This window comes from Pongo pygmaeus, chromosome 12, assembly GCF_028885625.2.
Source record: "Pongo pygmaeus isolate AG05252 chromosome 12, NHGRI_mPonPyg2-v2.0_pri, whole genome shotgun sequence".
Classification (NCBI taxonomy): Eukaryota; Metazoa; Chordata; class Mammalia; order Primates; family Hominidae; genus Pongo; species Pongo pygmaeus.
Window position 1 is genome coordinate 26,385,449 of NC_072385.2, and position 14,238 is coordinate 26,399,686.

The following is a 14,238-nucleotide window of genomic DNA, read 5'->3' on the forward strand; positions in this document are numbered from 1 at the left end:
ATATCTCATTCCCATTCCTAAGTAGAAGCTTTCAAATTCTCTGTTAAGTATGGTACTGGCTCTAAGTTATTACCTTCTTATTAGAGAAAGTTCATGGCTATTTAAGTTTTTTTAATAGTGCTTTCAAAATTGTACATGACCATTTTATTGTATCAAATATTTACTTCCTCTTTTTACAGGAACAATAATATGTATTTCATCCTGTTCATGTGGTGAGTACTTATTTCAATTTCTGATGTTACATTAGTCAACCTTTCTAGAATAAGCTCCACTTGGAGATGATATGAATTTATCTCTCACAAGATTTGATTAGCTAGCTAACTTTTTTGAATTGTTGCACCTATATTTATTTTAGAGTCTGTTCTGCAATTTGCATTTCTTGTAACACACTTATCAGGATCGAAGATCAAAATTATATGTTGGAGCTTGGCACAGCAGCTAGAGCCTGTCATCAGAGCCCTTTGGGAGGCCAAGACAGGAGGATCACTCGAGCCTAGAAGTTTTGGGCTTCAGTGAGCTATGATCTTGCCATTGCACTATAGCCTGGGCAACAGAGAGAGAAGCTGTTTACAAAAAGTAAAAGAAAAACACAACAGAAAAGCAAAGTTACGAGTTGGGAGGTATTACTGCTTTTTTCTGTTCTCTAGAAGGGTTCGTCTAAAAGTGTGTGATTTTTTTCTTAAATGTCATAAATATTTCACTGAAAAAGATCACCGGGTTTTTCATTGGGAGAAGTTTTGTTTTTTAAATAATAGGGTAAATTTTTAGAATCTACATCATGTCTTAGATTTGTCTATGATTTCTTCTGTTGGTTTTTGTCAGATATGTTTTTCAGGGAAATTTCTCATTTCATCTAAATCATTAAGTGTATGAGCATAAAAGTCGTCTTAAAATCTTCTTATTAACATATTCATTTGTGGACGACCTAAGTGTTTGCCTATTTATTTTTGATTTGAACCCCTCTTCTCCATTTTTTAATTGAGTCTTACTAAGAATTTATCAATTTAATTTATCTGTGTAAAGAGCCTACTTTTGGCAGGTGTGGTGGCTCACACCTGTAATCCCAGCACTTTGGGAGGCCGAGGTGGGTGGGTTATTTGAGGTTAGGAGTTGGAGACCAGCCCAGCCAACATGGTGAAACCCCAACTCTACTAAAAATACAAAAATTAGCCAAGCGTGATGGTGTGTGCTTGTAATCCTAGCTACTCGGGAGGCTAAGGAAGGAGAATCACTTGAACCTGGGTGGCAGAGGTTGCAAGGAGCCGAGATCGCACCACTGCACTCCAGCCTGGATGACAGAGTGAGACTCTGTCTCAAACAAACAAAAAAAGCATACTTTTGACTTCGTTGATTTTATCTACTGTATGATTTTTAATCAATATTCTACAATTATTTTATTTTTTTTTAGATTTTGGCATGAATTTACTTTTCTTTTTTTTTTTAATATTATAGGTTTATTTAAAACTTAATTCTCACCTTGAGTATGCAAAATACAAACTCCACAAAATGTTCATTTTACTTTGTAGTTTACAAATATACAAAATAGACGTTTGCTTAAATTTATATTACATATTTATTAAGGCAAGGAACTATATAGAAAAACACATTTGTTCTGCTTAAGGCATACTTGGGAATAAACCATTGTACAAATTATTGCACATCTGAAACCACAGTGCATAACAGACTGTCTGCATACAAATGCTAAAGAAGTAAACCAGGTATATTACCTGACTTAGGTCATAAATGTAGATCGGAAGACAAATATAGATTTTCCTTGTCAAAGTATGCAGCAGTTTGAAAACTTTGGCTTCCTTGTTTGGTACCTTTAGAACCAAGACTCACCAAGCACCATCATTTAGGCTATTTAAACATGTTTTCTGTACCTGAATTTCTTCCTCTGCTTCTAACATCAATGGCTTTTAGAAGGTAAAGAGAATACAAGGTGATCTTTTATGCTTATATTGCATCAATACACAATTCAAGGGAATTCTGGTCTTCCCTCCCCCCAACTCACGGATATAATTTATACCCTGATATCCACAACTTCCAGTCACCCCCTTGGCATTTTGTAAGTCCAGGAATATTCAGGTTGGATTTAGAATTGGAATGATAGAAGATCCAGTCACAGACCCCATCTATTCTTTGAATTCCTCATTTTTCCTGATTATCCACCCACAAGATGACTCAGTTGGGAACTTGACCATGATTGTAGTGCTTTCTGGCTGGGCTCCTTCCATCATCGGGAAGACAGTGTGAAAAGTAAAAAATACTGAATTCTCTTCTGGCAGTGTGGGTCATATCCACTGTCTGGGATTTAAAAATGCCTCTTCATGTGTAAGGCAAGGTGGTCCGACCTGGAAAATGCTCGGTCGCATTTTTGGCACTGGAACGGGCGGTGCCCAGTGTGTTTACGGTAGTGCCTGGTCAGTTCATCTGAGCGGGCGAATTTCCATCCACAGCCGTCCCAGTCACAGTGGTAAGGTTTCTCACCTGTGTGGGTTCGCAGGTGTGCCTTGAGATGGGAACTCTGTGTAGGTTTTGCCGCAGCCCGCGTAACCACAAGTGTGGGTGGCGGTCCTTTTCCGGGGCCACGATCGTCTTCCCCTCTTTGGCTTGGGCTCCTCCGGCATGCACGAACCGGGTGGCATGAGCTCTTGGTAGTGGAGCGGCTGCATCTGGTCGGGCAGGAAGGATGGGTAATTGGGCCCCGGGTGGGGATGGAAGCCGGGGGGAAGCGGCAGGGCAGGGTGACAGTCCCTGCTGCTCAGCACTGCCTCAAGACCCAGGGTCGGGGTAGTCCTGCTGGGGAGCTGCCGCCCCAGGGGGAGGTCGTGTGCAGCCGGCCGGTGGCCATTGCTGAGAGGGAGTCCAGCGCCCGAGTGGGTGCACGAGGAGACCGCCTCCCGCTTGATCTTGGGACACGTGCGCGGCGGCCCGCCGTTGCAGGGCGCCACCACCACCGGGTGGCTGCCGTCAGGGCTGCCTTTGCCGACGCTGATGACCGACGGGCTGCCGTACTCGCTGCCAGGGGCGCTCAGCGACGCCTTCAGCACGAACTTGCCCATCAGCCCGCCACCTGGCGGCTGCGGCTGCTGCGGCGGAATGTACACCGGGTCCAATTCTGGCCGCAGGAGCTCGGCCACGAAGCCGCCCGAGGGGCTCACGTCGTTGATGTCCGCCAGGTTGAAGGGAGCCGTCGGAGGGGGAGCGGACTCCCTGCCATCAAGAGGCCTCCGCCCGTCCCGCCCGGCGCCACCCCGGGTCGTTCCCGGCCCGGATCGGATAGGTGAAGCTGCAGGTGGAGGGCGCGCTGGCAGGGCCGCTGCTCGACGGGGACGACGAGGAGGAGGCTGACGCTGACGAGGACACGGTGGCGGCCACTGACTCCGGAGGATGGGTCAGCGAATTAGAGACGATAAAGTCCAGGTCCAGGAGATCGTTGAACTCCTCGGTCTCTCTCCGAGGTAGGGGCGCCAGGTTGCTACCGCCGCAAGCGGCACCGGCTCCGCCGCTCTCCAGGTCTGTGGCCACGGTCGCCGCCGCCAGGTCATAGGGGCGGCCGGGAAGCACCGGGGGAAGTCGCTTCATGTGGGAGAGCTCCTCCCGCCAGCGGTTATTCGGGGCACCTGCTTGACGCAGTGTCTTCTCCCTTCCCGCCGGGCCAGACGCGAACGTGGAGAAAGATGGGAGCAGCGCGTCGCTGACAGCCATGTCAGACTCGCCAGGTGGCTGCCTCATTAATGTGGGGGCCCAGAAGGTCCTCGGGAGCCCGAAGCAGCTGGGGCACCCGAACCCCAAAGTCAACGAAGAGAAGAAACGAAGCCAAAACCCAAAAACCCAAATTGGCTGAGATCCTTCTTCTTTGGATTAAATATAAATTGGAAGCGTCCTTTTTAAAAAGTTCCTTTGTATACAAAAGTTCTTAGAAAAGTTGTAAACTCAAAAATAGACAATCAGCAAGGCGAGTAAGTAGGTCTGGTGGCCGGGCTGCGCTCTCTTCCCCTCAGCAGCGTCCCCCACCACTGTCGCGGTCGCCTCGAGTGCTGCCGTGGGCGCAGGGGCTGTGGCCGGGGCGGTGGGCGCAGGGGCTGTGGCCGGGGCGGTGGGCGGGCGGTGCCGCCAGGTGAGACTGGCTACCGTGGCGCGGAGCTGCGAACTGGTCGGCGGCGCAGGGCGCGGAGTCCGGAGAGTTGTGTGGAGCGCGCGCGGCCATGGGCGCGGGGCGCGGGCCACGGGCGGGTGGGAGGGTGGGGGGCCAGAGGGACGGGGAGGGTCACTCGGCGGTTCCCGGTGCCTCCGCCGCCCGCCACCGCCTCTGCTCCCCGCGCGCCCGCAGACACGTTCGTTCTCTCTGGTCGGGGAACTGCCCAATTTACTTTTCTTTATCTGGCTCTTTGGGATAGACCTTCATTTGTAAATAACAGATGAATATAATGCTATACATTTTCTTCTTAATATTGTTTTAATTAAATCTCAGAAGTTTTCTTTCTATATATCTTGAATATTATCCCATGAAAAATATATTCATTGCTTTTCTTTAATTCATGCATTTGCAGAGAAACTGTAAAGGAAAGAGAAGAAAATACTTTTTCAAACCTTTATTTTAAGTATAGCAATACATGCGCGGGTTTGTTACATGGGTAATCTTGTGTCATCAGGGTTTGTTGTATAGATTATTTTATCAACCAGGTCTCAAGCCTAGCACCCATGAGTTATTTTTCCTGATCCTCTCCGTCTTCTAACCCCCACCCTCCTATAGGCCCCAGCGTGTGTTGTTCCCCTCTATGTGTCCATATGTTCTCATCATTTAGCTCCCACTTATAAGTGAGAACATGCACTATTTGGTTTTCTGTTCCTGTGTTAGTTTGCTAAAGATAATAGCCTCCAGCTCCTTCCCTGTCCCTGCAAAAGACATGATCTAATAATTTTTTATGGCTGCATAGTGGGAATACATTTTCTAGTTACATTATAAAACAATAAGAAACAACTGAAATTAATTTTAATAAAAATTGTTAACCAAATATATCCAATATGTTTCGACATGATTAACATGACAAATATTAGTAAGATATTTTATATTGTTACTCTTTTGTTGTTTGTTTTGAGACAGGCTCTTCCTCTGTCACCCAGGCTGGCATGCAGAGATGTGCATTCCAACTAACTGCAGCCTCAACATCCTGTGCTCCAGCAATCCTGCCACCTCAGCCTCCCCAGTAGCTGGGACTACAGCTGCTTGCCACAACACCCGGGTAAATTTTTTTTGGTAATGATGAGGTTTCACAATGTTGACCAGGCTGGTCTCAAACTTCTTGAATCATGAAACGTCCCACTGCAGCCTCCCAATGGGCTGGTATTACAGGCACGATCCACTGCACTCTGCTTTCTTACTTTTCATGCTAAATTTTTGAAATTGTGCACTAGAAGATCTGAAGTAAGAGAAGTGTTAAAAAAGATGAGGCCCCCAAATTGCAAGAACCACAGAGAGTAATAAACTGTGGTCCAAAGGTAATCAGACAGATTTAAACTCATATACAGAAAAACCAATCTAAAAAGAAAGGAAACATTGATTATAAAGCAAGATTCTTGACTTGGTGATTGCAGACTTTGTGATTAGCAGTTTTCTATAATGGTAAAATTCAGGTCAGGCCATGAGAGTGGAGGCAGAGATACAATAAAGGAGAAGTTCTTTCAACCAGACCTCACAATCTAGTAGAAGTAGCAGACACACTAGTAAAGCAACAATCCCAGTACAACATGGAAACTGCCACAAATATCTATCTATTGGACATATAGAATTAAAGATCAAATCGTTTGCATGAGTCTTGAAGAATGAATGGAAATTTTCCAGGTGAATAAACAGTAACAGTTGTCCAGGTTCAGACAAACGCCTGCATAAGGGAGAATTTTCTGTCTAAGGTGGTTTTCAATACCTGCGATTCTCGGCAGATGAGCAATGCTTTGATGGTCCAGAAAAAATCGAGGGGTGAGTTAAAAGTGTATTTGTGGAATGCAACTTTTTATAAATCCAAAAAGTAACTTTTAAAAGGAGACTGTGGATGGATTTCTGAATCACAAGTAAGGGAAACTCTGTCAGAGAGGACTTCCAACTGGACAATTTCAAATGAGGAATCCTTAGCTCATTTGAAATACCAAGGTCTTAGAAAAAGAGAACAGAGGCCATGGACTGGAGATGAGAGTTTGTGTTTTAAACAGGGTGGTCAGAAAATGCCTCAATGGAAAATTAATATTGAGACAACGTCTTGAAGAGGAAGGCAAACACAAGTGTGTGTGTGTGTGTGTGTGTGTTGTGTGTGTGTGTGTGTGTGTACTTAGAGAGAGAAAGAGAGGGAGGGAGAATTCTAGGTGAAGAAAACAACATGTGCAGTAATATTGAGTTTGTGTTTATTTTGAGGGCTGAGGAACCACAAAGAAGTCTATGTTTTATGTTAAAGTCAGTATTAAAGGCAACGGAAAGAAATGAGATTAGAGAGACAAAGAAGGCCAGATCATAAACGAAGCCTTATTAGCATAGGTTTTGCTTGGTGAAATGCATTGAGCTGAGCATGCTAGTCTGAGGCTATTTCACACGTGATGAATTTAAATAACTTGCCCCAAATTTCAGAAATGAAAATAATTATTTCCTTTCTAGTCAATATAGCTCTAGAGTCTAACTATTAAGCAGGAACTGTCTTACTTTTGTATAAATATGGGTTGGAAAAGAGGAATCCAATTTGTTTTTCTTCTTTATGACTATCTTAGAAAAAACACTTTATCATGAATAAAGTGAATATATTTGGGTAGATACATCTATGTTGGTTGATCTTCATGCAGAAAAGAAAAAAGAGTAAAATTTCATATAGTCTGAGAATTGGCAAGACCAAGAGTTAAAATATGGGATGTTCAAGAGACAAAGAGGAATCAGTGAGATTCAATAGGAGATGAGTAAATCGGTTTTGTTTTTGACTAACCCATTGTTACTGCAGGATTATGTGAATTTAAAGATAGAAGCAATCAGAGCTGAATATCAGAAGATGCCTGCATTTCTCCATGAAGAACAGCGACATCATTTGGAGATGCTTCAAAAGGAGGACAAAGACAATTTTTAGCAACTCAATAAAAGCAATGCCAGAATGGCCCATGAGAGGGAGATTTTAAAAGGAATGTATGAGGAGCTGAAGGAAATGTCCCATAAACCAGATGTGGAGCTAATCCAGGTACTGACTGACCATGGGGTATCAGGATGTGGAACATTCATGTGCACAGGTGTTTTTCCTCTTTCCTGAAATGCTTTCTTCCCTGTATTTCCACGACTTCTTTCCAGAAACACATTTCCATAACTCATGCTACTTTGTGGGTAGAGTATAGCCCCTCCAAGTGATTTTACCGGAAAAAAGTTCCCTCTTACTTTATCCACCAGCAACAAAACTTTGTGGAATGGTCAAGGTAAGAGCCCTAATAAATATTCCCCATCTACAGTCAATAATATATTTTGGCTTTTTGAACATTTATAAAATAGTGAGCAGTTCATTTACATTAGGTCAATCTGGAGACATGGCAAGACTGGGAGTTTGGGGAATCTAAATATTATTTTTCATCCACTCACATTTATAATAGGGCCTAGGGAAGATGACTGGATAGGTTCTTCATAGTTACTGCAGAAGATAGACTCTCTGGACCTTTTCTCCCTTCACTTGTGTAAAGAATGTCTTCAAGACTCCGACTTCACTAGGACATTAATTCATAACAATATGAGAGACAAGGTTTTTCATTAGAGAAGAAATATAAAATGCTTTCCAGAAGGGAAAATGGCAGGAAAATAATATTTTCAGAAACTGCCTCCAGATCTCACACTGAACTTAGTGGAAGACTCATCTTGCAGAAAGCACAAACGCTTTCTTTTTTTTTTTTTACAGGTGTTTGGAGACATATTACCCAGGTGCGTGTGTACCTGGATTTTAGCAGGTGTTCTTTCAGTTTCCACAAATATTAAACAGGATCTACTAAAGCGAAGGCATACATGATCAAGATATTAATATTACTTTTTCCTGGATCTACTTTCGCTCCCCCACCTTATGTAGTCATCTATTATGTTGCCATCCTCAGTGATTTTACTGGACAGATGCAAAGAAAGTATCGGAAAAAAAAAGGAGAAGAAGCAAACACCAATACATAAATGAATAAACAAAAAAAGAATGAAAGAAAACAAGCTTCTCAATTTCCAATTGTTTTATACCTCCAAATCCTGGATAGGTGAAAGATAAAGTGTTGTTTCCTGGATGGTGGGAAAGTCACCAGGGGAAGCAGCAGGAGAGAGAAGGGGAAAGTATTTTAGAAGTGAGAAAGTGTTGATGATTTGTTGTTTACATATATATATATATACACACACACACATATATATACACACACACACATATATATAATCAGCTGATGTGCTGAAAAATAGATTAAACAAACTGTAAAGTGTTAGTGCCAGAAAAGCCTGGCCCTAAAGAAGAAGAGCACACTGACAGGCACCAGCAGATGCTGGCAGCCATTAATGGTACAATGACGTGGAAATCAGCTGAGAGCTCTTGGAGGTGAGCCCTGCTGCTGAGACGTTTTACTGCAGGGGAACACCACCTTCCCACTCCATCCCCCTCCTGGCACACTATTTATCTGCTGAAAGCTGCTTTCACCAATCAATAAATCTTGCACTCATTCTACAAGCCCACATATGATCCGAGTTTTCTGGCACACTAAGGCAACAACCCTAGGATACAGAAAGCACTCTGTCCTTGCAAAAAGGCAGAGGGTCTAATTGAGCTGGTTAACACAAGCCATTTGTGGACAGCTAAGCTAAAAGAGCACACTGTAACACAAGCCCACTGGTGCTTTTCTTTTATAATACTATAAAATCTAAAACTTAAAGAAATGTCACTTTTATTTACTACTATACTCCAGGAAATAATAACACTTAATCGGTTAATATAATGTCTAGGACATAATGGATATGCAACAAATATTTCAATATTTAAACTTAAAAATGCATAAGAGAGATTTGAAAGCTTTGATGTTAAAGATAGGAGCATTAATTTAATGGTTTGCATTTTTTAGGAGTTTAGGTTGATGTGAAAACAAATTAAATTCTAGAAGCTTATTTTTTTATTATTATTATTATACTTTAAGTTTTAGGGTACATATGCACAATGTGCAGGTTAGTTACATATGTATACATGTGCCATGCTGGTGTGCTGCACCCATTAACTCGTCATTTAGCATTAGGTATATCTCCTAATGCTATACCTCTCCCCTCCCCCACCCTAAACCTCATGCATTTTTCATTTTTTTAGAAAGTTTCCTATGTTTGTTAGGATGCAGGGATTATAGAGAGTGTATTAGCACAGAAGCCTAATGTGTGGGTGTGTGATAAAGTCATGGTGGTTATTCATTATTTATTTTATTTTATATATATATAAATACATATATAAATATATAAATATATGTAAATATATATATAAATATATAAATATATGTAAATATATGTATAAATATACATAAATATATATAAATACATATTAATATATAAATATATGAATATATAAAATATATATCAATATATAACAATATATAAATATATAGAAAATATATATAAATATATGTATGAATATATATTAAAATATGTATAAATATATATAAATATATATAAATATATAAATATACATAAATACATAAATATATAAATATACAAATATATATAATATACAAAATATCTACATAAATATATAAATATATAATATATAATATATATAAATATATATGAAAATATATATAAATAAACATATGAATATATACAAATATATATAAAATGTATATAAATATATAAATATATAAAATATATAAATATATATAAATATATATATATATAAAAATATATATAAATATAAAAAACATATAAATATATAAATATAAAAATAAATATATAAATATATATAAAATATATATAAATATATATGAATATATGTAAATATATAAATAAATATGTAAATATATATAAATACATGTGAATATATAAATATATAAATATATATAAATAAGTATATAAATATATAGATGTATATAAATATATAAATATATAGAAAAATATATATCTAAATATATAAATATATATCTAAAAATAAAAATATATAAAAATATATAAACATATATATAAATATATAAAAATATAAAAAATATATAAATATATAAATATATAAATATAAAGGTACATAAATATAAATATATAAATATAAAGGTACATAAATATACATATATAAATATAAAGGTACATAAATATACATATATAAATATATAACTATATAAATATAAATAAATATATAAATATATATAAAAATATATAAATATATAAATACATACAAAAATATATATATATAAATATATAAATATACATACATATGTACATATATACATATAAATATACATATAAATGTATATGAATATATAAATATATATAAATATATAAATGTATATAAATATATAAATATGTAAATGTATATAAATATAAATATATAAACATATAAATATATAAATATATGTAAATATATACAAATATATAAATAAATATATAAATATATATAAATATATAAACATATATAAATATATAAATATATATAAATATATAAATATATAAATATATATAAATATATATAAATATATAAATGTATATATAAATATATATAAATATCTAAATACATAAATATATAAATATATATAAATATATATAAATATATAAATACATACAAAAATATATATAAATATATAAATACATAAATATATACATAAATATATAAACATATATAAAAATATATATAAATATATAAATATATAAATATATACAAAAATATATATCTATATATAAAAATATGTATAAATATATAAAATATATATAAAATATATATAAATATATACATATACATATATAAATATATACATATACATATAAATATATAAAGATATACATATATACATATATAAATATATAAATATATACATATAGATATAAATATATAAATATATACATATAGATATAAATATATAAAGATATACATATATACATATAAATATATAAAGATATACATATATACATATAAATATATAAAGATATACATATATACATATAAATATATAAATATTTAAAAATATATATAAATATATACATATATAAATATATAAATACATATAAATATATACATATACATATATAAATACATATAAATATATAGATATATAAATATATAAATATATACATATATAAATATATACAAATATATACATATATAAATATATATAAATATATACAAATATATACATATATGAATATATAAATATATACATATATAAATATATACAAATATAGACATATATAAATATATATAAATATATACAAATATAGACATATATAAATATATATAAATATATATAAATATAGACATATATAAATATATATAAATATATACATATATAAATATATACAAATATATACATATAAATATATAAATATATAGATATACATAAATATAGAAATATATACATATATAAATAAATGTATAAATATATACTATATAAATATATATAAATATATATACTATATATAAATATATAAATGTATATACTATATATAAAGATATAAATATATACTTTATATAAATATAAATAAATATATATACTTTATGTAAATATAAATATAAATATATATAAATATAAATATATAAATATATATAAATATAAATATATAAATATATATAAATATAAATATATAAATATATAAATATATATAAATATAAATATATAAATATATAAATATATATAAATATAAATATATAAATATATAAATATATATAAATATAAATATATAAATATATAAATATATATAAATATAAATATATAAATATAAATATATAAGTATATATAAACATATATAAATATATATAAATATAAATATATAAGTATATATAAACATATATAAATATACAAAAATATGTGTATAAATATATATAAAAAATGTATAAATATATAAATATAAATAAATAAATATAGATATATATAAATATACATAAAAATGTATATATATTTGGATAGAAAGATAGACCAAATTTTTAAAATGGAGACAGGGTCTCACTATGTTCCCCAAGCTGAACTCATACTCCTGGGCTCAAGGGATGCTCCTCCCTCAGCCTATGGAGTAGTCAGGAATATAGGAGCTGGCCACCATGCCTGGCAGTTTGTTTCATTTTAATTTAATTTAAGGTCATCCCCCAGGCCATAAGAGAAGGGATGGGAGGATAGAAGAACAAAGTGTAGACATATACTCCCTACTTTCTATTCTCATTTCACCATCATACAATATCCCCTTGGTTTTTGTTTTAATAATTGTTCTGCCACAGTTAATTACACATTTACTAGTGTGTTTCCACTATCAAACACACTTCTTCAGTATACTGTGGAAATTAACAAATGCTTGTTAACAGAAAAAAAACAAAACTTAAAGCTTGGTCAACATCACTGTCTTCCATACCTGGGAATGAGTGTTGCTGTGGGGCCTTGAACAAGTCTCCTCAAGGTAGGGGGCTAAACTTGACTTTCGAGGTAGGGCTTAGACACCAAACCAAATTGAGGATTAGCTAAAACAGGGACCAGGCAGAAGCAGCTTTCCAAAATACACGCCCACCAGTGTGCCATAGCAGGTTACCATTGCCATGCCAACACCCAGGAGTTTTCACCCATTCCATGGCAATGACTTGACAACCCAAATTACCCTTTCTCTAGAAATTTCTGCATAAACCCCTTAGTCACCCTTCATCACCGCATTTCAACTGTTTACACACAAACACAATTTAAAGTTTTTTATGGCTTGGCATGGCGGCTCATGCCTGTGATCCCAGCACTTTGGAAGGTAGTGGCAGGAAGATTGCTTGAGGTTTGAGACCAGCCTAGGCAATATAGCAACACCCCATCGCTACAAAATATATATGTATATATAAGCCATGCGTGGTGGCTCACACCTGTAATCTTAGCTACTCACAAGGCTGAGGTGGGAGGACCCCTTCAGTCCAGGAGTTTAAGGCTAAAATAAGCTGTGATTGCACCACAGCACTCCAGCCTGGGTGACAGAATGAGACCTCGTCTCAAAAAAAAAAAAAAAAAAAAAAGTTGTACGTGAATATATGTTTACAAAAATGCCTGCTTTGTTCCAGACATGGATTGTTGTGCTCTGGATATATGAAGTTCTTAATATTCTCCTTACATAAGAATAAAAGAATTAATATAAACAAATATTTTTCTGTAATAGAATTAGGAAATTTTCCCCAAAGCATGGATAGCATAATATGATAGAAAATATTAAAGGATAATGTCAAAAAACGTAAGAAGATTAGTGTCAAGATTCACATGCTAATGAACTTTCATTATTTATATATTTGAAACAATTGTGTCTTATTTTTCTTCTATAAGGTTGATTTCGAAATTTTCAGAGGATGGCCAACATGTACCAGTAAAATAGGAAGATTCTTAGTGATAAGAAAATATAAAAAAGGACTTACAATGATGGAGACTGTCAGGAATTAAATTGACATATATATTAAGCTACTCACTAAGAATAAAATGATTTCCATCTCATTTACTGTAGAAATATACAAAACACACATTATAAAGAGGAATACAGATGATAGTGCAAATTTTTATAATAAATTGAGAAACCTATGTTAAAACAAAAAAGGAAAGAAAATATCTTGGATTATAAACAAGAGATCAATTGTGACTGATATGTAAAGAATTTGTATCATCTGTAATTTATTCAGTCTCATAAAACTGAGGGTACATTTCTCTCAGATACTCAGTATCAGCGAAAACCTCTCATGGGATCAGTTAGGGCACAGGCTAGTTTACTCTAATAAAGATCCCAATTTTAAGTAAATGGGGGCTATTTTTTTTCATCTACTTATCTAAATAGAGGAGGTAATCAAAAAAATGACTATTACTTTCAACAACTGGATTTCATCTCTATTTGCAAGAAAGTGAAATTTGTTGCCATCTGCTGTTCAGCAAGAAAACTGAAAAACCATCCTGAGCAAGAGGACCTGAATGTAAGGAGATGACATGGTGCTTTCTACAATACTTCTGTTCCCATCCTCTTCCTTCAAGCTTAGGCATGCAGCACACTGAGCTGCCAGATGTATCTGGAAATGCTGAGTACACATTAAATAT

The 14,238-nt window shown here is 35.0% G+C and overlaps 1 pseudogene; it reads right to left on the reverse strand.

Moving 5' to 3' along the window:
- Nucleotides 1–2,147: 2,147 nt before the first annotated feature.
- Nucleotides 2,148–4,224, reverse strand: LOC129030502 (Krueppel-like factor 4; annotated as a pseudogene).
- Nucleotides 4,225–14,238: the final 10,014 nt, after the last annotated feature.